The sequence below is a fragment of the Ahaetulla prasina genome, chromosome 16 (assembly GCF_028640845.1).
Source record: "Ahaetulla prasina isolate Xishuangbanna chromosome 16, ASM2864084v1, whole genome shotgun sequence".
NCBI classification, from domain to species: domain Eukaryota; kingdom Metazoa; phylum Chordata; class Lepidosauria; order Squamata; family Colubridae; genus Ahaetulla; species Ahaetulla prasina.
In genome coordinates, this window is record NC_080554.1 from 14,024,015 (window position 1) to 14,045,014 (window position 21,000).

Below are 21,000 nucleotides of genomic sequence, written 5' to 3' on the forward strand. Positions count from 1 at the left end.
GGCTTGTTTCTCTACCTTATGTACACCGAGAGCGTATACACCAAAGATAAATCCTTGAGTAAATCACACTTGGCCAATAAAGAATTCTATTCTGTTCTGTTCTGTTCTGTTCTGTTCTCTTCTGTTCTGTTCTAGTCTAGTTTAGTCTAGTCCAGTCCAGTCCAGTCCAGTCCAGTAGTCAAGCATTCTTGATTAAAATGTAGCATAACTGTGAGAATGTATGAGAATATAGGGCCAATTTGGCCTAGTGGTGAAGGCACCAAGTAGAAACCAGGACACAGTGAGTTCTAGTCCCACCTTGGGCATCAAAGTTGGCTGGGTGACTTTGGACCAGGCACTCTTGTCTCACCCCAACCTACCACACAGGGTGGTTGTTGTGGGAAAACAGAAGGAAGGTTTTGTTTTATAAAAATAGTAAAGTCAGGATAAAAAGACATCTACAAAAAATGGAGTAGCATCCATAACATTCAGTTTTTATACCCATTACTAGATTATGGCTTTATGTGCAGAATCCCGGGAATTTAGAATCTCCTCTTAAAAGAGTTCTTCAATACTAACTAGTCACCAAGCGGTTGTTCCCAGAATCTCCTGATAGAGGAATAAGTGTTATTCAAGCTTCCAAATGTGTGGGCAACGTCTTCTTAAGCAGCTCTTGCTGTGATTTTCTGTGTGAATCTCCAGACTTTGGAAGTGAAATTCTCAACTCTGCAGAGTGCCTTGGCTCCCTGAAATCCAGTCTCCCAGGACTCCACTTACAAGGCTGCGTAAATTGTGAAAGCAGATAAACAACTCCTCTGAGGCAACGGCCTCTGTCCTCTGTTAACCGGGAGCCCTGGGACTACCAAGGAGGGGAGGCAGGAGCCTCTGCAGGCTCCAGATGGTTGATGGCTGAGTTAAATTGTTCTTGGAAGGGCTGGATTGCAACCTGGCCTGAGACAACCCAAGGGAAGAACTGAACTGACGCGTTTGCAAACCACAATCTTGACATGTATTATAAATATTACGTCAACACCCAAAGTAAGTTGTTTTATCCTCCCCAGCTCTTGTAACTCTGAAATATTTGTTTGTTCCCAAGTATATTCTAAAGAAGAAGTTCATCCAGATAAAGACATTCAGAAATGTTTATTATATTTGCAGGAAAGCCAAAGACGGGCTTAAAGTGTCAATTCTTTGTTTATTTGGATTTCGTGCAATGGAAATCTGTTCCTTGGGCCTTCTGTCTTGCAGAATGAATGTTACAGGTCTTAGAAGGGCCTTTGTGCTCTGCTAGGGATGGAAGACTCAGAGGCAGGAGGACAGGGCCTCCTTCAGCATTTCTTTACCCTTCTGCTTTCTCCTCTGTTAGATTCGGGCAATAAAGAGGCAGGAGACCAGTGAGTGACAACAGCTCTTTAGTTTATAGTGAACCCAGCAACCAACACTCGGAAAAACCCTTCTTTATATACAGTTTAGTCGGAGGCTTCAGCCAATCAGCAACGTGCTATTTCCCGCTCAATTTTCCCTCCAAAACTTTTAAAGATACATTACACTCCTTCCCTCCCAGAAAACATTGTACCCATATTTAAATGAAATTAGCATCTTATTTCTCTACGTAGTCACGCAAGTAGACTGGGCGTCTCCTAACTCTTTCGGACCTGCGCAATTCATTCTCTGGGAGTGAGTCGAGCTGGCCGGAGGGACTGTTTGTTCCTCTCAGCTCCTCCTCTAGGCCATCCGGCCCTGGATTATTGGCAGAGTCGTCCCTGCTGTCTTCAGGAGGAACCGGTTGGTGTCGCTGGACCTCATCGAACTCAGATAAGTCCCGCGTTTGCCCCGGGTTTGAGTCAGCTGTGGATTCAAACATTTGGTAGTCAGGGCCTGTTTCGTCTGTTTCTGATTTACTGGTTATTCGTTTCCTTATTTGGTCTATGTGGCGCTTCCATACCCGGCCATCCTCTATCTCTACTAGATACGATTTTGGCCCGGTTATCTCTAGGATTTTCCCTTTTAACCAAGTAGGGCCCTCGCTGTAGTTGTGTGCCCACACTGGGTCGCCCACTGTCATCTCTCTTGTTTTACCGTGTGCCCCCTTGTAACCGTCTGGGGTGTAGTTTGGGTTTAGTCGGTCTAGCGGGCACCTAAGCTTCCTACCCATCAATAGCTCCGCCGGGCTGCGGCCAGTTGTTACACAGGGGGTTCTGTGTTGGACTGCTAGGAAGGTATCGATTTTTGTTTGCCAATCGCCTGGCCTGATTCTGGACAATGCTTCCTTTGCGCCCGGAAGGAAACGTCCTGCAAGTCCGTTCGCCGCAGGGTGGAAAGGCGCCGAGAGGACATGTCGGATGCCCTCCTCCGCCAAGTACCCCTCAAACTGGGTCGCCGTGAATTGCGGGCCGTTGTCGGAGACTAAAGTGTCGGGCAACCCGTGGGTTACAAATAGGTGCCGTAGGACTGAAATTACGGCCTCGGCTGTCATGGATCTCATAAGAATGATTTCCAGCCATTTGGAGTAGGCATCGACTACTACCAGGAAGGTTTGGCCGTGGAAGAGGCCGGCAAAGTCGATGTGAATCCTAGACCATGGGCCCTGGGGTCTCTCCCACTCTCGAATTGGGGCCGTTGGGGGTAGTGGTCTGGACTCCTGGCAGGCCTGGCATTTCCCTACCCTGTCACTAATTTCCGTGTCCATCAAGGGCCACCACACATAGCTCCTCGCTAAACCCTTCATTCTCACGATCCCTGGGTGGCCCTCATGCAGGAGTTCCAATACCTTTTTCCGTAATTTCTCCGGGATCACCACTCTATCCCCCCATAGCAGACACCCCCCTTGAGCTGAGAGCTCCCCACGTTTCTTTACAAATTCTTTAAAATGCTCGCCCCGCGCAGCGGGCCATCCTCTTTGCACCCAACCAATTACAGTCCTTATTGTAATGTCCTTGTAAGAAGCCCGAGCCACCTCCCTGGATGTGACTGGGCCAGAGTCCAAAGAGTCAATTAGCAGGACGGGTGTCCCCAGAGTGGGGTCTTCGATAGTCTCTGGTAACGGGCATCTGCTCAGGGCGTCCGCATGCCCTAACTCCTTTCCTGGCCGGTGCAGTAATTTGTAAGAATATGCCGCTAGGAAGATAGTCCATCGGGTCAGTCTGGGCGACAGTGCCACGGGCGTTGGGCGGTCGCCTGCCAACAGGCCTAGTAGGGGTCTATGGTCCGTGATTATTTCGAAATCACAACCAAATACATATTCATGGAATTTCTTTACCCCGGAGACTATAGCCAAGGCTTCCCTATCTAGCTGGCTATAGTTCCTTTCAGCCGATGACATTGTTCGGGAGTAATATGCTATAGGGGCTTCTGTGCCATTTGGCAACCTGTGGCTGAGCACAGCCCCCACCCCGTAGGGAGATGCATCACAAACTAACACTAATGGCAACGTGCCATTGTATTGAATAAGGAGGCTATCGCTAGATAGGAGGTTTTTCACCCCTTCGAATGCCCTGGCTTCCGCCTTCCCCCAAGACCACACAGCTGTCTTTGCTAGTAATTTGTGTAGCGGTTCGGCTATTGTTGCCTTTTTTTTTTAAAAATACGTAGAAGTTGACCAGACCTAAGAATGCCTGTAACTCCGTTTTGTTTTGGGGAGCTGGGGCCTTCCTGATGGCCCGTACCTTGCTCTCAGTGGGGTGGATCCCTTCCCTGTCTATCCGGTAGCCCAGGAATTCCACGGATCCTACCCCGATCTGGCATTTGTTCAGTTTAACTTTGAGTCCGGCGGACCGGAAAATGCCCAAAACTTTTCTCAGTCTTATCCCTAATTCCTCTAGATTCTCAGCGGATACCAATACATCGTCGAAGTATGGTACCACCCCGGGTAGTCCCTGCAATAGCCGCTCCATTAGGTTCTGAAATAACCCTGGAGCCACACTAACCCCAAACTGTAACCGGGTGCATTTAAAGGCACCCCTGTGCGTGACAATTGTCTGCGCTTGGCCGTGCTGCTATCTACAGGTAACTGTTGATAGGCTTGGGCCAAGTCTAGCTTGGCAAAAACCTGCCCTTGCCCCAACGAGTGCAGTAAGTGTTGTACTACTGGAACGGGGTAAGCACTCTTTTGCAATGCTTTGTTAAGCGTTGCCTTGTAGTCAGCGCAAATCCGGACCGACCCGTCCAGTTTGACTGGGGTGACTATAGGTGTCTCCCACGCATGGTCAACTGGCACTAGTATTCCCTGGTTTACTAGTTTGTCCAGTTCCCGGTCAATCTTGGGCTTTAGGGCTTAATGGGACCCTCCTAGCCTTTAACCGGATAGGGGCAACTTGTGGGTCTAGGTTAAAGGAGATAGGGGTCCCCTCGTACTTGCCCAGGCAGTCTTTGAAGACGTCCTCGAACTCCTTCATTAGTTCGTCTTTTAGGTCGACTTCGTTTCGGAAGACTCCGGTCACTCCCATGCCCAATGCTCGGAACCAGTCCAGTCCCAACAAGCTCGGCAAGGTTCCATTAACTATGGTGATGGGCAGGGTTTTCTTGTATTGTCCATACTTGACGTGGACGGACGTTACCCCTCGAACAGGGATGCGATTCCCTTGGTAGTCCTGTACCTTTAGCTTCTGTGGTTGCAGCTTGCACTTCGCGATGGCGGGTAAGTCTTTCACGAGAGTGTCCCAGGACATGATTGTGATCGATGAGCCGGTGTCCACTTCCATTCGGCACGGCACCCCCTCAATGTGTGTTTTAGTGAAAATCTTTTTTTCTAGGCGCGTTGATGCGTGACCCACTCTCACGGCAGTCTGATTCAACTTCGCGCCTTTTTTGAATTGACCAATCACGGGCCGCTTCGCCGTTCCCGCGCTCTGATTGGTCGGTTTGAATTTTTGGCGGGAAGGTTGGGGCGCTCGACAGGCCTGCGCTATGTGCCCCTTCCTTTCGCACCGCCGACAAGTCGCATCCTTAAACTTGCAGTGTTGTCGCTGGTGTTGCCCTCCGCAACTCGCGCATTCGCCCCGGTCTTCTCTCTCCGGCCTCCCGGTGTGGAAGACTTCTTCCTCTTCCTCACCTTCCGACTCGGCCTGGACTTCCTCATTGTGGACCGGGGTTGTTTTCGCTCCAGCCCCTGGCGCGATCGGCTTTTGCAGGGTTTCTGCCGCTTGGGTGGACATCTCGTGAGCCCTGGCTTCGTCCAAGGCGATTGCCAGCGTTAGGTTGCTTCTAGACAGCAGCCGCCGTCGCAAACGGATGTCCCTGACCCCACAAATGAGCTGGTCGAGCAATGCGTCTTCCAAGTCTCGATACTCACAATGGTTCGCGGCTTTTCTCAGCGCCGCCATGTACACACTGATCGACTCGCCCTCTCTCTGTACCCGCTGCCTCAACTCGAACCGTTGGACGAACTTTGAGGGCGTCGGTGCGTAGTGTGCCCGAAGTGCCGTTTGCAGTGTTTGCCACGGTACCGACTGTACCGGCGTTGGCTCCGAAAGCGACTCTGCGGTGTCGAAAACCTCTGGACCGCAGTGGCTTAGGAAATACGCTCGCTTCCTGTTGTCTGAGACTCCTTGGAGTTCGTTCGCCTCGAGGAAACACTCGAAACGAGCCATGTATGACCCCCATTTCTCCTTGGCTGGGTCGAATGGTGCTGGCGGTGTGTAGCTGGACATCGCTGCTTTCCGCCCCTTATTTTGCTGGGTTCGATAATTCCTGGTTAGTTCAGCTCTTTCCTGGCGCTCTTTTGCCTCGATATCCCACCTTCATCGCCAATGTTAGATTCGGGCAATAAAGAGGCAGGAGACCAGTGAGTGACAACAGCTCTTTAGTTTATAGTGAACCCAGCAACCAACACTCGGAAAAACCCTTCTTTATATACAGTTTAGTCGGAGGCTTCAGCCAATCAGCAACGTGCTATTTCCCGCTCAATTTTCCCTCCAAAACTTTTAAAGATACATTACATCCTCAATAAAAACTTTCTCAATAAACTCAAAACTTTCTCAATAAACTCAAAAAACTCAATAAAAACTTTCTCCTACAATAGTGGTGTTTGACTGGTGTTTGACTTCGCTGTTTTATAGGTTTTCTTCTTTGTCCTTTACCATTTCTTTCATCTTTTACATGCGCTTTCCCTGAATTATTTGTTGTTTTTTACATGATGAAAGAGACTTTTAAAATTGATTTTGGCATTGGTTGCAATTTCTGAGCCTTAGCTTCCTGACTTCATCCTTACAGATTCAGGCTATTTGTTGGTATTCTGTTTTAGTTATATGTGTCCCTCTTTCTGTTTTTTATACTTGACTTTTTTGGTCTTTCAGTTGATCAGAGTGTTCTTTATACAATCCTGCTGGTTTCATCTTGAGGCTCTTGTTTTTCTTCTCAGTACTATTGTGTGAGACTGGGCTTTTATAATCTCATTTTTCAATTTCCCAAGTGTTTATTATTATTATTATTATTATTATTATTATTATTATTATTATTATTATTATTATTATTATTATTATTATTTATTAGATTTCTATACCGCCCTTCTCCCGAAGGACTCAGGGCGGTTTACAGCCAGATAAAACATAGACAATATACAATTAAGAACAAAATTAAAAAACTTATTATACAGTCGGCCGAAATTATAAAAACATTTAAAATCTAAAAACCATTAAAATTCATCTAGAAATGTAGAAATTTAAAAAATTTAACAAAAAACTTAGGCCAGCCCCGCGCGAGTAAATAAATACGTTTTCAACTCGCGGCGAAAGGTCCGAAGATCAGGTATTTGGCGCAAGCCAGGGGGAAGTTCGTTCCAGAGGGTAGGAGCCCCCACAGAGTTTTGAGTTGTTTGCCCCTTTAAGACTTCCATCCATGGAATCCTCCTCCTCCTTCTTTTTTTTTTTTTTTGGTATATGTTTTATTTAGTTTTTCTTTAACAACTAACATTTTTTTGTGGACACTGTAATGACTGGGTTAACATATTTTTCACATAGTGGTCACAGTAGTAATACAATTGCATATACAGAATTTTTATCTTTCAACTTCTAATCTTAACATGCTCATAATAATTACAAGATTTTTTAATGTATCAATCTATATCGTATTATTTTCCCAATTTATCACTCAGTGTTCCACCATATTTTCAATATCTCAACTTTCTATAAACACCAATAAAACCAGTTATCAATAAGATTTAATCAGTCCCAAGATTATATCTCTAAGTCCTCTTGAAAACTATATTTTCCAATATATTTTAACATCGTATTAATCATAATAATACCTTTAGATATACCTAATCCTAGTCTTCCACCTCCCAATCTTAATATATCTGTATTTATAATAAGAGGAGATCAACCCTGACTGCTCTTTAGAAGGCCAGATCCTGAAAATGAAACTCAAATACTTTGGCCACCTAATGAGAAGGAAGGACTCAAAGAGAGAAGAGCCTAATGCTGGGAAAGATTGAGGGCAAAAGAAGAAGGGGACGACAGAGAACGAGGTGGCTGGATGGAGTCACTGAAGCAGTAGGTGTGACCTTAAATGGGCTCCAGGGGATGGTAAAGGACAGGAAGGCCTGGAGGAATGTTGTCCATGGGGTTGCGATGGGTCAGACACGACTTCACAACAACAATAATTTATAATAAATTCTATTATATGTCTATATATATATACTATGTTTCCAGTTTAAACTTTCCACTTGTTTCTAGTATTAACTATATTGCAAAATATTATAGCTCTATCCATCATCTCGCAGCCTTTTTAGAATTTCATCATATATTGATTTTTTGGTGATTCATTTATATTACTCTCTTGGAATCCTATATATCTTTCTAGCATTTTTACACAGACTGATTGTTCCCTCTGTCTTACCTTTTATCTCCTTCTGCTGCATCTTTTGAATATCCATCCATAACTCCTTCATTATTTTTGAAAGATCTTCCCTTTTTTCTCCATTCTGTTATAAGCTCTTAAGAGATTGTCTATTTGATTTTTAGTATTTATTATTGCTGTCTTTTCAATATTTTTATCTACTTTTAACTTATTTTTATCTTTTTGTACTTTATTTTGCTTTGTTCCCTCCACTGCTCCTTCTAATTTCTCAGCTGTCTTCTGTGTGTTATATTCATCTTGTCCCGCCATTCTGGAGAGCCTTCTACTTTCACATATTTATTTTTAAATATTTCCATGACCTTCTTCTTCGTCGTTATTTCTAACGTTTCTTCATAAAACTTTATCGTCTCCTGCTGGGTCATTTTGTAACAAGTTGATATACCTCTAATATATCAATTGTTAATGAATCACTTATTAATAAGATTTGGTCAATCCCAAAGTTATTCCTCAAAGTCCCCTTAATTTCTATAAGTTCGTGCTTTCCGGTTTTTATCATTTCCAATTTACACTTTCCTAATTGTCCAGATTTTAAAGTCTTATCTTTTCTTTCTCTCTCTCCCCTTTCTTTCGCTTTTGCAGGCTATTTCTGCCGTCTGCAATTTGGTAGTTCAATCCTTTGCTCTCCGTAAGGTTTGTCTCCTGGACTTTAATTTGTGTCAAAGCTGGGTGAATGAAGATATAAAAAAGGTTGCTTTTCCCACTTGTATTCCTTTTCCTTCCCAGATGTAGATGAAAGTGTGAAGCAGCCCTACCCACAACAGTGGGGCTCCTTTGACCAGTCGCAGCTCCCAGGCCCATTATTGGAAAGCTGAAAATGGGAGAGCAAAGTACAGACAAGGGCCGTGTGGAATACTTTTCAATTATTCAGACTCTGGGACAACTGAGAATGCAGCAAAGTTCAATCATTGAAAATTAACAAATAAACCTTTCTCAAGAAATACAGAACAGAGGCTTCTGGTGGCACCACCTTCTTCACTGGGTGCCTAATTAAGGCGCTCCGCACTGAACATTGTAAAAGCCAGTGAAACAGTGAAGAACAACTGTTTGCCCGCTTCAATTTCCCTCCCTGGGAGAAAGGGAGAGGATAGAGCAGTGGGGGAGTGGTAGATCTCCCCAGGGGCTTTGTTTTGTTAAGCAGAGCCCTGGAGGGTTGAGTCCCATAAAAAACCCTGCCAAGCTCCGATCTTCAGCGTGCTCCTGCAAAAAGCAGGAAAAGAAGAAAGTTTCCATCTCTGCTTAATTGTTTTTTCTTTGTGGATTTCTATATGCAGACGGAACAAGCACGAATGAACAACTACTGGATTGCAAGTATTTCTGATTTCCTGACTTCTACCTTTTAAAAAGAGAAACTTTTTCCCCCCCCCCTTGCTTTAACTGACTGTTTAAAATGGCGTCTGAGAGAAAGTGAATTGAATCGAAAGTGGAAACAGGTTGTGTAACTAAGAAGCTAAGAAATGTTACTTGTGGATTGTAATGAACTGAGCTCTCCTATACTCAAAGGGGAAAAGAGAAGTTTTTAAACTTAAATTTTGTGACTTTTAAAATTGAAATGGCTACTAAACCACCTAAGACTGCTGGCAGAAGGGATCTGAAGTAGCTCTGGAAGATTTGATTAAAGAGCAAGGAAAGAAGAGAGCTTTAAGGAGATTATGGAAAAAATTACGGTCAATAATGAAAAAATTACGGATAATAATGAAAATATAAGAGAAGAAATAAAAGAAAATAATAAAAAGATAAGAGAAGATATTTTGATGGCTTTTCAAGGTTTGGCAAATAAACTGGAGGAGTTGGAGGAGGAGGTGCAAGAAATAGTCCAGTCAAACCAGCAATTAGAAAATAAGACGGGAGGGATGCAAATAAAACTGGACAAAAATGAAGATCAAGTGTGGTGATGCAGTATAGAATGATGGAAGGAGCTCTGAGAATTAGGGGATTAAACGAAGAAAAAGGTGAAGATTTGAAAAAAAAATTATCAGAAGCCCTGGCTGAATTTATTGAACTTGATCCACAAGAGGTTGCCTATCAAATTGATAAAATTTACAGAGTTAATTCTTGGATTGCTAGGCAGAAGAAACTTCCTGGAGACATTGTGGTTTACTTTTTGAAAAGAACAGTGAGAAATCAGATTTTGCAAGTTGCATATCAGAAAAATTTGAGAATAGCAGAACAGGAGCTGAAGGTTTTGAAAGAGATTCCTCCCAAGATGTTAAGACATAGGAAGGACTGTATATTTTTTACACAAGAACTGAAAAAGTACCAGATTCAATTTAGATGGGAAGTTCCAGTTGGTTGACAGTGTATTATCAAGGAAGAAGATATCATATCGATACTGTTCTTAAGTCCAAAGATTTTCTTTCTACTGTGCTGAAAGTTGAAATAGAAGTAATAGAACAAAGAATTCAGGAGACCTAATTGGGTGTGGAAGCTGAGGTGACCCCAGTGATGTTTATTTATTTATTTATTTAATTTATATACCGCCCTTCTCCCGAAGGACTCAGGGCGGTTTACAGCCAAATAAAAAACAGATTCCACAAAAATTAAAAAACATCTTTAAAAACCTAATTTAATTAGGCCGAGGATAGACTAAAACTATAATAAAACCCATATTAAAACGACATTAAACCAGCCCTGTGCGATAAAACAAAAAGGTCTTTAGCTCGCGTCGAAAGGTCCGGAGGTCAGGGAGTTGACGTATCCCCGGAGGCGGCTCATTCCAGAGGGCAGGAGCCCCCACAGAGAAGGCCCTCTCCCTGGGGGTTGCCAGTTGACATTGTTTGACTGACGGCATCCTGAGGAGACCCTCCCTATGGGAGCACATGGGTTGATGGGAGGCTATTGGTAGCAGCAGGCGGTCCCGTAAATAACCTGGTCCTATGCCATGGAGCGCTTTAAAGGTGGTAACCAACACCTTGAATTGTACCCAGAAGACCACCAGAAGCCAGTGCAGCTTGCGCAGGAGAGGTGTCACATGGGAGCCTCGAGATACTCCCTCTATTACCCGCGCAGCCGCATTCTGGACCAGTTGGAGCCTCCGGGTGCTCTTCAAGGGGAGCCCCATGTAGAGAGCATTACAGTAGTCCAGGCGGGAAATGACGAGGGCATGAGTGACCATGCATAGGGAAACCCGGTCTAGGAAGGGATGCAACTGGCGTATCAGGCGAACCTGATAAAAAGCTCACCTGGCGACAGCCATCATATGCTCTTCTAAGGACAGCCGTACATCCAGGAGGATGCCTAAATTGCGAACCCTCTCCACGGGGGCCAATGACTCGCCCCCAACAGTCAGCGATGGAGTCAGCTGGCTGTACCAGGATGCCGGCATCCTCAGCCACTCAGTCTTGGAAGGGTTGCGTCGAAGCCTGTTCTTCCCCATCCAGACCCGCATGGCCTCCAAACACCGGGACATTACTTTAACAGCCTCGTTGGGGTGGTTAGGGGTGGAAATGTACAGCTGAGTATCATCAGCGTACAGATGACATCGCACCCCAAAGCCACGGATGATCTCACCTAGTGGCTTCATGAAGATGTTGAACAGAAGAGGCGAGAGAACCGACCCCTGTGGCACCCCAAACATGAGGCGCCTCACGGCCGATCTCTTCCCTCCTGCCAACACCGTCTGCAACCAATCAGAAAGATAGGAGGAGAACCACCGGAAAACGGTGCCCCCCACTCCTAAACTCTCCAGCCGTCGCAGCAAGATACCATGGTCGATGGTATCAAAAGCCGCTGAGAGGTCTAATAGGACCAGGGCAGAGGAACAGCCCATGTCCCGAGCCCTCCAGAGATCATCTACCAACGCGACCAATGCCATCTCCGTGCTGTACCCAGGTCGGAAGCGGACTGGGATGGGTCTAGATAGACAGTTTCATCCAGGTACTGGGGGAGCTGTCGCGCCACCACACTCTCAACAACCTTCGCCACAAAACGAAGGTTGGAGACGGGATGATAGTTCGCTAACACAGCCGGATCCAGGGAGGGCTTCTTGAGGAGGGGCCTCACCACCGCCTCTTTCAAGGCGGTAGGGAAGACACCCTCCGTCAAAGAAGCGTTGACAATTCCCTGAAGCCAGCCTCGTGTAACCTCCTGGGTGGCCAGTACCAGCCAGGAGGGACACGGGTCCAATAAACATGTGGTTGCATTCAGCCTCCCCAGTATCCTGTCCATGTCCTCGGGAGTCACAGTATCAAACTCTTCCCAGATAACATCCTCAAGACCTACCTCCGTCATCCCGCCCGAATCTACCCAATCCGAGTCCAGACCATCCCGGATCTGAGCGATTTTATCGTGCAGATATTGTCCAAAATCCTCAGCACGCCCTTGCAAGGGGTCCTCCCGCGCTCCCTGATGGAGGAGGGAGCGGGTTACCCTAAACAGGGCGGCTGGGCGGTTATCTGCCGATGCAATAAGAGTGGAAAAATACTCACGTTTTGCCACTCTTATCGCCACTAGATAGGTCTGAATATGAGACCTAACTAGTGTTCGATCAGATTCAGAACGGCTGGCCCTCCAATCACTCTCTAGGCGTCTTTTCCGGCGCTTCATCTCTCTCAGCTCCTCAGAATACCAAGGAGCCAGTCGAGATCGGCGCCGGGTCAGAGGCCGCAAAGGCACGACGCGGTCCAAAGCCCCTGACGCCGCCCTTTCCCAGGCAGCCACTAGTTCTTCAGACGAGCCGTGGATCCCGAGGAAATGGATCCGTCAGAATCCAAGCTCCGTCAGAAACCTCTCCGGGTCCATCAGGTGCCTGGGACGGAACCAACAAATCGGCCCTGTCTCCCTGCGGTGTGGGTTGGCGGTTCGAAAGTCGAGTCGAAGGAGCGAATGATCTGACCATGACAGGGGTTCGATGACTAAATCCCCTAATTCTAGATCAGTCAACCACAGTCCAGAGACAAAAATCAGATCCAGAGTGTTTCCCCCAATGTGAGTGGGACCATTAACTAACTGGGTCAGGTCCAAGGCTGTCATGGAAGCCATGAACTCCTGAGCCGCCGCTGATGTTTCACTGACCAACGGCAGGTTGAAATCCCCCATAACCATAAGTCTGGGGGTATCAACCGCCATCCCGGCTATCACATCCAGCAGCTCGGGCAGGGCTGCTGTCACACAGCAAGGAGCCAGGTACGTAATCAGCAAGCCGATCTGCATCCCCTAACTCCACTTCACAAAAAGGGACTCACATCGGGGAGGCTCCAGTGACGTCACCCTCCTGCTGGGTGCTCAAACAGAGCACTCCGTGTTAGAAGATTGTAAAAGTCAGTGAAACAGAAAATAAATCACTGTTCACTGAGCTTAGCATAATCTCTGGGTGAAAGAGATTATCAGAATTGTGGAAGAGTGGCAGGTCTGACAGGGGGTTTGCTCTTAAGAGCGAATTTTCCTGGATTTATGACCCCACCGAATTCCACTCCTTCCAACTTCAGCACGCCTGTTTTTATCAGGAAAAGGAGAGGAATGTTGCTTCTGCTCTAGAGAACTTATTAAATTGATTGATATTCCAAGCAGACGGAATTTCACAAGCGTCGAACTTTGATGTAGAATCAGCACGGCAAGTACCGACTCCCTTTTTGAAATTTGAAACCTTTCTTTGTCTTTGATTAATTGACTTTTAAAATGGCGTCTAAAAGTGAAAGTAAAATTTTTTAGTACGATGAAGCAGCGTTACTTGTGGATTGTTACAAATGGAGTTTTTTTTATACTGAAAGGAGGGAAGGAGAGTTATTAAGTTTGAATTCCTGATTCTTTTGAAGACAGAATGGCAGCTAAACCTTTAAAGCCTTCAGGAAGGACGGGATCTGAACCAAGTCTTGAGGAAATATTGAAAGAACAATTAAAACTTTCTGAAGATAGGCAAAAAGAGATGATGGAGAATTTTAATGCAAAAATAAGAGAAGATATTCTTATGGCAGTTCAAGGACTGAGTAAAAAAATTGAAGGATTGGAAGTGGAAATGCAACAGATCTCTCAGTCAAATAAGTATTTAGAAGATGAAATGAAAGGTGTTCAGAAAAAAGTGGATCAAAATGAAGATCAGGTTGTGATATTACAATATAAACTTATGGAAGGAGCTCTTAGAATTCGTGGTATGCGAGAAGAGCGTGGAGAAGACTTAAGAAAAATTATATCAGAAGCATTGGCTGAATTTATTGAAGCGGACCCCCAAGAGGTAGCTTACCAAATTGATAAAATATATAGAGTTAATTCTTGGATTGCAAGACAGAGAAAGCTTCCTCGGGACATTGTGGTTTATTTTGTGAAAAGGACTATGAGAAATCAAATTCTGCAAGTTTCATATCAGACAACTTTAAAAATTGGAGAACAGGAGTTGAAGGTGTTGAAAGAGATTCCTTCAAAGATGTTAAGAGACAGGAAGCAATTTGCTTTTTTTACACAAGAACTTAAAAAACATCAGATTCAATTCAGATGGGAGGTGCCAGTTGGACTGACACTATTCCATCAAGGAAGGAGATATAGAATTGACACGGTTTTAAAGGCAAAGGATTTTCTTTCTACAGTTTTGAAAGTCGAAATAGAAGTGATAGAAAACCTTCAAGAGACTCAAGAAGGCGTGGTGACCCAAGAGCCTTTATTGCTGCCAGTATTAGAGGAACCACAAGAGCAAAGGGTGACAAGAGGAGCCCTTAAGCGTAAAGAAGAGCAACAGTCTCAAAGTAAAAGTCAGGATCCCATTATGGAAGCTGTGGGAGGAGCTAGACGGAAGATACCGGAGGAGGAGCTTCCGTTGTCTGCTTCAAAGCTTCAGGAGGCCAGTAATGGCAAATAGAATCTTGTCATGGAATGTTAATGGCTTGAATTCAGCTCAGAAAAGAAGGAAAATATTTCACTACTTGAAACAATTTATAAATGATGTGATTTGTTTGCAAGAGACACATATAAAATTATCAGACCAAAAATATTTAGTTAATTCAAAATTGGGTAACCATTTTGTTGCATCAGCTTTGGAAAAGAAGCATGGAATTGTTGTATATATCAGGAAGGATATACCAGCTAAGCTAATTGAGGCAGATATTCAAGGAAGATTTATTGCTATTGAACTGGTGATAGATGCAAAAAAGACTTTGTTGATAGGTATTTACGCACCTAATCAGCAACAAGAAAAGTTTTACAAAATGTTACATGAGAGGTTGACCCTCTGGGATTATAGTTCGTTTATTTTATTAGGAGACTGGAATGGAGTAATTGATACAAGAAGGGATAAGAGAACTTCCTCCAAGAAGATACCTATACATGCAAAATTACCAAAATCTTTTTTTGAAATGATGGAAGACTTTGAGTTTAGAGATATATGGAGGTTACGGAATCCAGATGAGAGAGATTTTACTTTTTTTTCTGATAGGCATCAATCTTTTTCACGCATTGATTTTATTTTAATTTCTAATGACTTGCTTTCTAGGGTGAAGAAATCGAAGATATTTTCGAGGTGTTTAACTGACCATAGCCCAGTATGGATGGAATTATTACAAGGGAAAAAAGGTGGTAGAACATGGAGGTTGAATGAAAATCTGTTTAGATATGAGGATAATGTAACTTATTGTAAGAAACAGTTAAAAGAATTTTTTGATTTTAATATGTACAAAGGGACACCTATAGGAACTGTGTGGGAAGCGAGCAAAGCGTTTATTAGTGGGATATTGATTTATTTGGACAACAGGCAAAGGAATAATAAACAAAAGCAGCGTAGATATTTGGAAGAAGAAATTCAAAGGAAGCAACAGTTATTAATTCAAAACCCACAAGATCATAAACTTAAAGAGGCTATAAAAATATTACAGAGTTAATTTAATATGTTAATGGCAGACCAGGTGGCAACGAATATACAATATGCTAAACATAATACTTTTTGTAATGCAAATAAACCTGGGAGATGGTTGGCATATAATTTAAGGAAGAAACAGAAAGCACGTGTCATACAAAAAATAGAATATAAAGGTAAAGAGACATATCAACAGGATAAAATTAAAAAGGCATTCTCAGAATTTTATACTGCACTATATGCAAAAGACAAAATATTGGATAGGGATATTTATGATTATTTGAAAGATTATAAGGTGAATATTCTAACATTAGAACAGAGGGAGGAGCTGAACCGGCCGATAGCTACTGGAGAAATAGTGGAGGCAATTAAACAATTAAAAATGGGGAAAACCCCTGGTACAGATGGTCTTACAGCAACTTATTATAAAAAAACACAGGATGAAATATTAGGCCCACTTAAAGAATTATTTAATCAGATACAATTAGGAGTGGGAATACCCCCGTCATGGAAAACATCTTTTATTTCACTGATACCGAAAGAGGAGCAAGACTGCTCTAAACCTGGTAACTATAGGCCGATTTCACTTTTAAATAATGATTATAAGATTTTTGTAAAAATAATAGCAAATAGATTAATGTTAGTTTTACAACAAAGAATTCATACTGATCAATCTGGTTTTATAAAAGGGAGGCAGATGAGGAATAATGTTAGACAGATTATTAATATATTGGAATATTTGGAAAGAAGAATACTTCAGCGGCACTTATTTTTTTGGATGCAGAGAAAGCCTTTGATCGATTGCATTGGGATTTTTTATTTAAATTAATAGAGAAAATGCAATTTGGAGACTGTTTTATTAGAATAATTAAAGCGATTTATGGAGAGCAAACAGCACAGATTATAGTAAATGGTAGTTTGACAGAAGTTATTAAGATTGCGAAAGGAACAAGACAGGGATGTCCCTTATCACCATTATTGTTTGTTTTGACTCTGGAACCATTATTAGATAAAATACGAGAATTAATGAAAATAGAGGAATTAAGATTAGACAATATGAGTACAAAGTTAGAGCTTTTGCAGATGATGTAGTGGTTACGTTAATGAATCCTATAAATTCAAGTAGATTTTGTTGGAAGTAATTGATAAATATGGAAAGGTATCAGGATTTAAAATAAATCAGAAAAAACAAAAGTGATAATTAAAAATATGTCTATACAACAGAAACAAAAACTAGAGGAAATGACAGGATTTGAGGTAGTAAAAAGGTTAAATATTTAGGGTCTATATTAGCTCATCGAACAAGAAACTTTATAAGAATAATTATGACTTGCTATGGCAAAAGTTCAGAATGATATGAATGGCTGGAAGAAATTGCAGTTATCCCTATTGGGAAGGATTACGGCTATTAAAATGAATGTGTTACCTAGATTTTGTTTCTGTTCCAGATGATACCTATAATTAAAAAGGATAAAAATTTGGAAGATTGGCAGAGTGGGATTAATAAATTTATATGGCAGGGTAAAAGGCGAGGTTAAAATGAAAATAATACAGGATTCACGGAAAGAGGTGGTTTAAGAATGCCTAATTTTAAACTATATTATGAAGCAGTAACCCTCTCAGTAATAAGTGACTGGTTTAACTTAACAGAGGAAAGAATTTTGAATATAGAAGGTTATGACTTGTTATATGGATGGCATGGGTACTTATTTTATGGAAAAAGTGGATAGGGCTTTTAAGAATCATGTGTTGAGAAGTGCTCTTTATGGTCTGGAATAAATATTCCTATAAATTAGATTATAAGATTCCTATAGTGGCGAGCCCTAGACATGCAATAGAGAATATAAATATAGAACAGAAACAGGAAATGATTACATATAAAGAACTTTTGTATGCTGAAGGAGGTAGATTGCAATTAAAATCATTACAGGTATTAAATGAAGAAGGGAGGAATTATACTTGGTTTCAATATGGGCAAATAAGTGCTAGATGGAAAGAAGATCAAAAATTGGTATAATGCAAAGGAGGAAAATTTAATAAAGCAAATTAGAAATCAGACCCACGAGCATATAAAGAGATTGTATAATGTGTTGCTTGAAATAGATTCCGAAAAGGATTTGGTAAAGGATTGTATGATAAAATGGGCACAGAATATTCAGGAACCAATAATGTTGGAAACATGGGAGAAAATTTGGGTTAGAAATGTTAAGTTTACACAAGCACAGAATTTAAGGAAAATTTTATAAGATGTTTTATAGATGGCATTTAGATCCCAAAAAATTATCATGTATGTATCCTAATATCCAAGCGAAATGTTGGAGGTGTGATTGTGATGATGCTACATATTTTCATATTTGGTGGACTTGCAAGAAAATTAAGGTCTTTTGGATAAGAATTTGGTGGATTATTCAAAATGTACTGAAGAAGAAGATAAAGTTCCTGCCACAATTTTTCCTTTTGGGAATTATAATGGATTGTACAGGGATTGAGACTAAACTGATTTTGAACTTAATAACAGCAGCAAGACTGCTGATTGGACAATACTGGAAGAAAGAAGAGATACCTACAATAGAAGAATGGATATTGAAAGTTATTAACTTGGCTGAGATGGCTAAAATCTCAGCGTTTTTAAAAGACAATACGCAGGAAAGATATTTAATTGAATGGAAAGAATGGATTGATTATCTACAAAACAGATGTCAGATTAAGAAATATCAGATTGCCTTTGAATAATTAGAATGTTATTGTATGTAATGGGGAGGGGGTTGGGAGACGAAAAGCTTTGGATGTGGTTATTTGGATTGGACTTTACCTTGTGATTGACCCGGGAAGCCGGGGTGGGGAGGAGGATGTTTTGTTTTTTTTGGGAGGGAGGGGGAAAAAAGGGGGAAAATGTTTTTGTTTTTTTTAAAACTCTTTCAATAAAAAAAAAAAAAAAAAAAAAAGGGACTCACATCCGGTTATCTGTGGTACAGTGACCTCCCTCGGTTCCAGACCTTCGTTACTAATAACCGCCACCCCCCACCCCTACCCTGGGCCCTCGGCTGGTGAAATGCACGGAAGCCCGGTGGGCACATTTCAACAAGGGGTACCCCCCCCTTCTGTGCCCAACCAGGTCTCCGAAATGCCCAACAGGTCCGCACCCCCCTCTTGTATAAGATCGAAAATAAGGGGGGCTTTATTTACCACGGACCTGGCATTACATAACATCAGCCGAAGGTACAGGCTCTGGGGATTCAAGCCACTTGGGGAACAAGGAAGAACAGGGGGACTGGAGTGCGTGATCGCTCGCAAACAGCGAGTGCGCACTCCCCGAACATGATACGGACCCCTGCTTCTGCCATATCTGCCCCTCCCATTCACCGTGCAGATGGAATAGCCCTCATAGAGTCGAGCTCCAGCCTCCTCCTCCGCCTCTGAACCTATAGCAACTATACCCCGAGCCTTCGCAGGGTCCAGCCATAGCCCTAATGGGTTTTCCCCAGAACCCATCCTAACCCTCCCTCCCCTTAAAAACCCTTCAAAAAACAATTTTAAAAAAACCCTAAGTCCCTTCTTTGCAACATGTCACTTCTCGGGATTCCAAATTCCATCATCGAGGTAGGCCCTCGATAAAGTGGAGGGCCACATCTGTGAGAGGGGGGAGTCTTGCAGACCAAGAAGTTCCGCTGGCGAATACATCAGATTTCGAAGAATGGCGGGTAATTTTATCCCGGCCAGTCCAGATGGTAACATAGCAGGTCTCCGGCTGGGAACAGGATTAGATGACAATAGGTCCAAGGTGAAGAATGGTGTCACAGGATGGCAGGTCATCTGGGGTGGGCACCCTCTCAGGCAAAGATGGAATACTGCCAATGATGATTCTACCAACCACTCTGAGTGTAGGGCCAGCAATGCTAGTCGGTGACTAATCAATTCCCTCGTCATAGTCGCCCGCATCGGTCGCCGCTGCCAGACACCAAAAAACACTGCCGTCGCCACCGCTGCCACGACAGCCACAACCACTCGACCACTGAGAGGGCTCCAGGGGAGGGAAAACGTCACTGCCGTCGTGAGAAGATGCCATCGCCGTGTCAGGCCTGGAAACCATACTAGACTTTAGGGTTCCAGACGCTGCCACATTTTTCCCCTGAGGGGAAGAAGGGGGGTTGAGGGGTATGGTAACATTCTTCAAGCGGTCAAGGTCGGATGGTGTTCACATCTGCAGGAAGAGTGGCGAGAAGATATTCGAATGAACTGGGAGAACGTGGGACCATGTGACCAGCAAAGGGTCAGGGGGGTGGGACTCTTGGGGTTTGTATAACTGGGAAAAGAATCCGGAAGTTCAGTTTTGGAATTTCACTCATCGTGTGCCAGTTTCCTCATGCTAGTAAAGAACTGTGAAAGACAATGGCTTCTGAGTTTTTTTTATGCAGAAGAGGTTTTTCTGGAACCTTGACACGCCGCTGAGAAACGCTGCCGCTGCCGTCACCACAGCCATCGCCCAGTCCAGCCGCTCAGGCCTCCAGGAGGGCTCCAAGGAGGAAGAGGCTGCCGCTGCCAAAAAACCCCATCACCACCACGGTGGCCACAATCGCAGCGGTCACAACTGCCCCAAACCTCCAAGATGGCTTCGTGGGGGGAAACGCCAATGCCGCCGCCACCGCAGAAAACACCGCCGGCGGCGGAAACGCCGCCGCCACTGCCACCACCCAGTCAGGCCGATGGAGCCGCCGCTCGCCTCCGACCTCGTTTCAGCCAGCCTTGCTCTTCCAGGGGATGAAACCCCACCTCAGGATGGCAAAATGTTTCCCTAGCCGGGCCAAGGGCCGAAGATATTCAAATCGGTCTCCACTGCTAGGACCGGCCGAGAGAAGGCCGCCATTCCTCTCTCCACTAATTCATTACAGTGCCATCTTGAGCATGTGCAGAATGGGTCTTTTTTTAGATGTTACCATCTAAAGAACAACCACAAGAACAAAGAGTGACGAGGGGAGCCATCAAGCTTAAAGAAAAGGAGCAACAAACTCAGAGTAAAGGTCAGGACTCTGCTACAGAAGCGGTGGGAGGAGCAAGGCCGAAGATACGGGAGGAGGATCTTCAGCTGATTGTTCAAAAGCTTCAAGAGGCCAGTAATGGCAAATAAAATTCTGACTTAGAATGTTAATGGCTTGAATTCAGCTCAGAAGAGAAGAAAAATATTTCATTATTTGAAACAATTTAGAAATGATGTGATTTGCCTACAAGAAACACATATTAAATCATCAGATCAAAAATACTTAATAAACTCAAAATTAGGTAAACATTTTGCTGCCTCAGCCTTGGATAAGAAAAATGGTTTAGTGGTATATTTGAGAAAAGATATACCAGCCAAGTTAATAGAGGCAGATACTCACGGAAGATATATTGCCATT

The 21,000-nt window shown here is 43.5% G+C and overlaps 1 protein-coding gene across 5 annotated transcripts in view; it reads right to left on the reverse strand.

The window, feature by feature from the left end:
- The window catches only part of ADAMTSL2 (ADAMTS like 2), an 81,034-nt gene that overhangs the window by 52,079 nt on the left and 7,955 nt on the right, over positions 1–21,000 (reverse strand). The gene's annotated exons all lie outside the window — the stretch shown is intronic.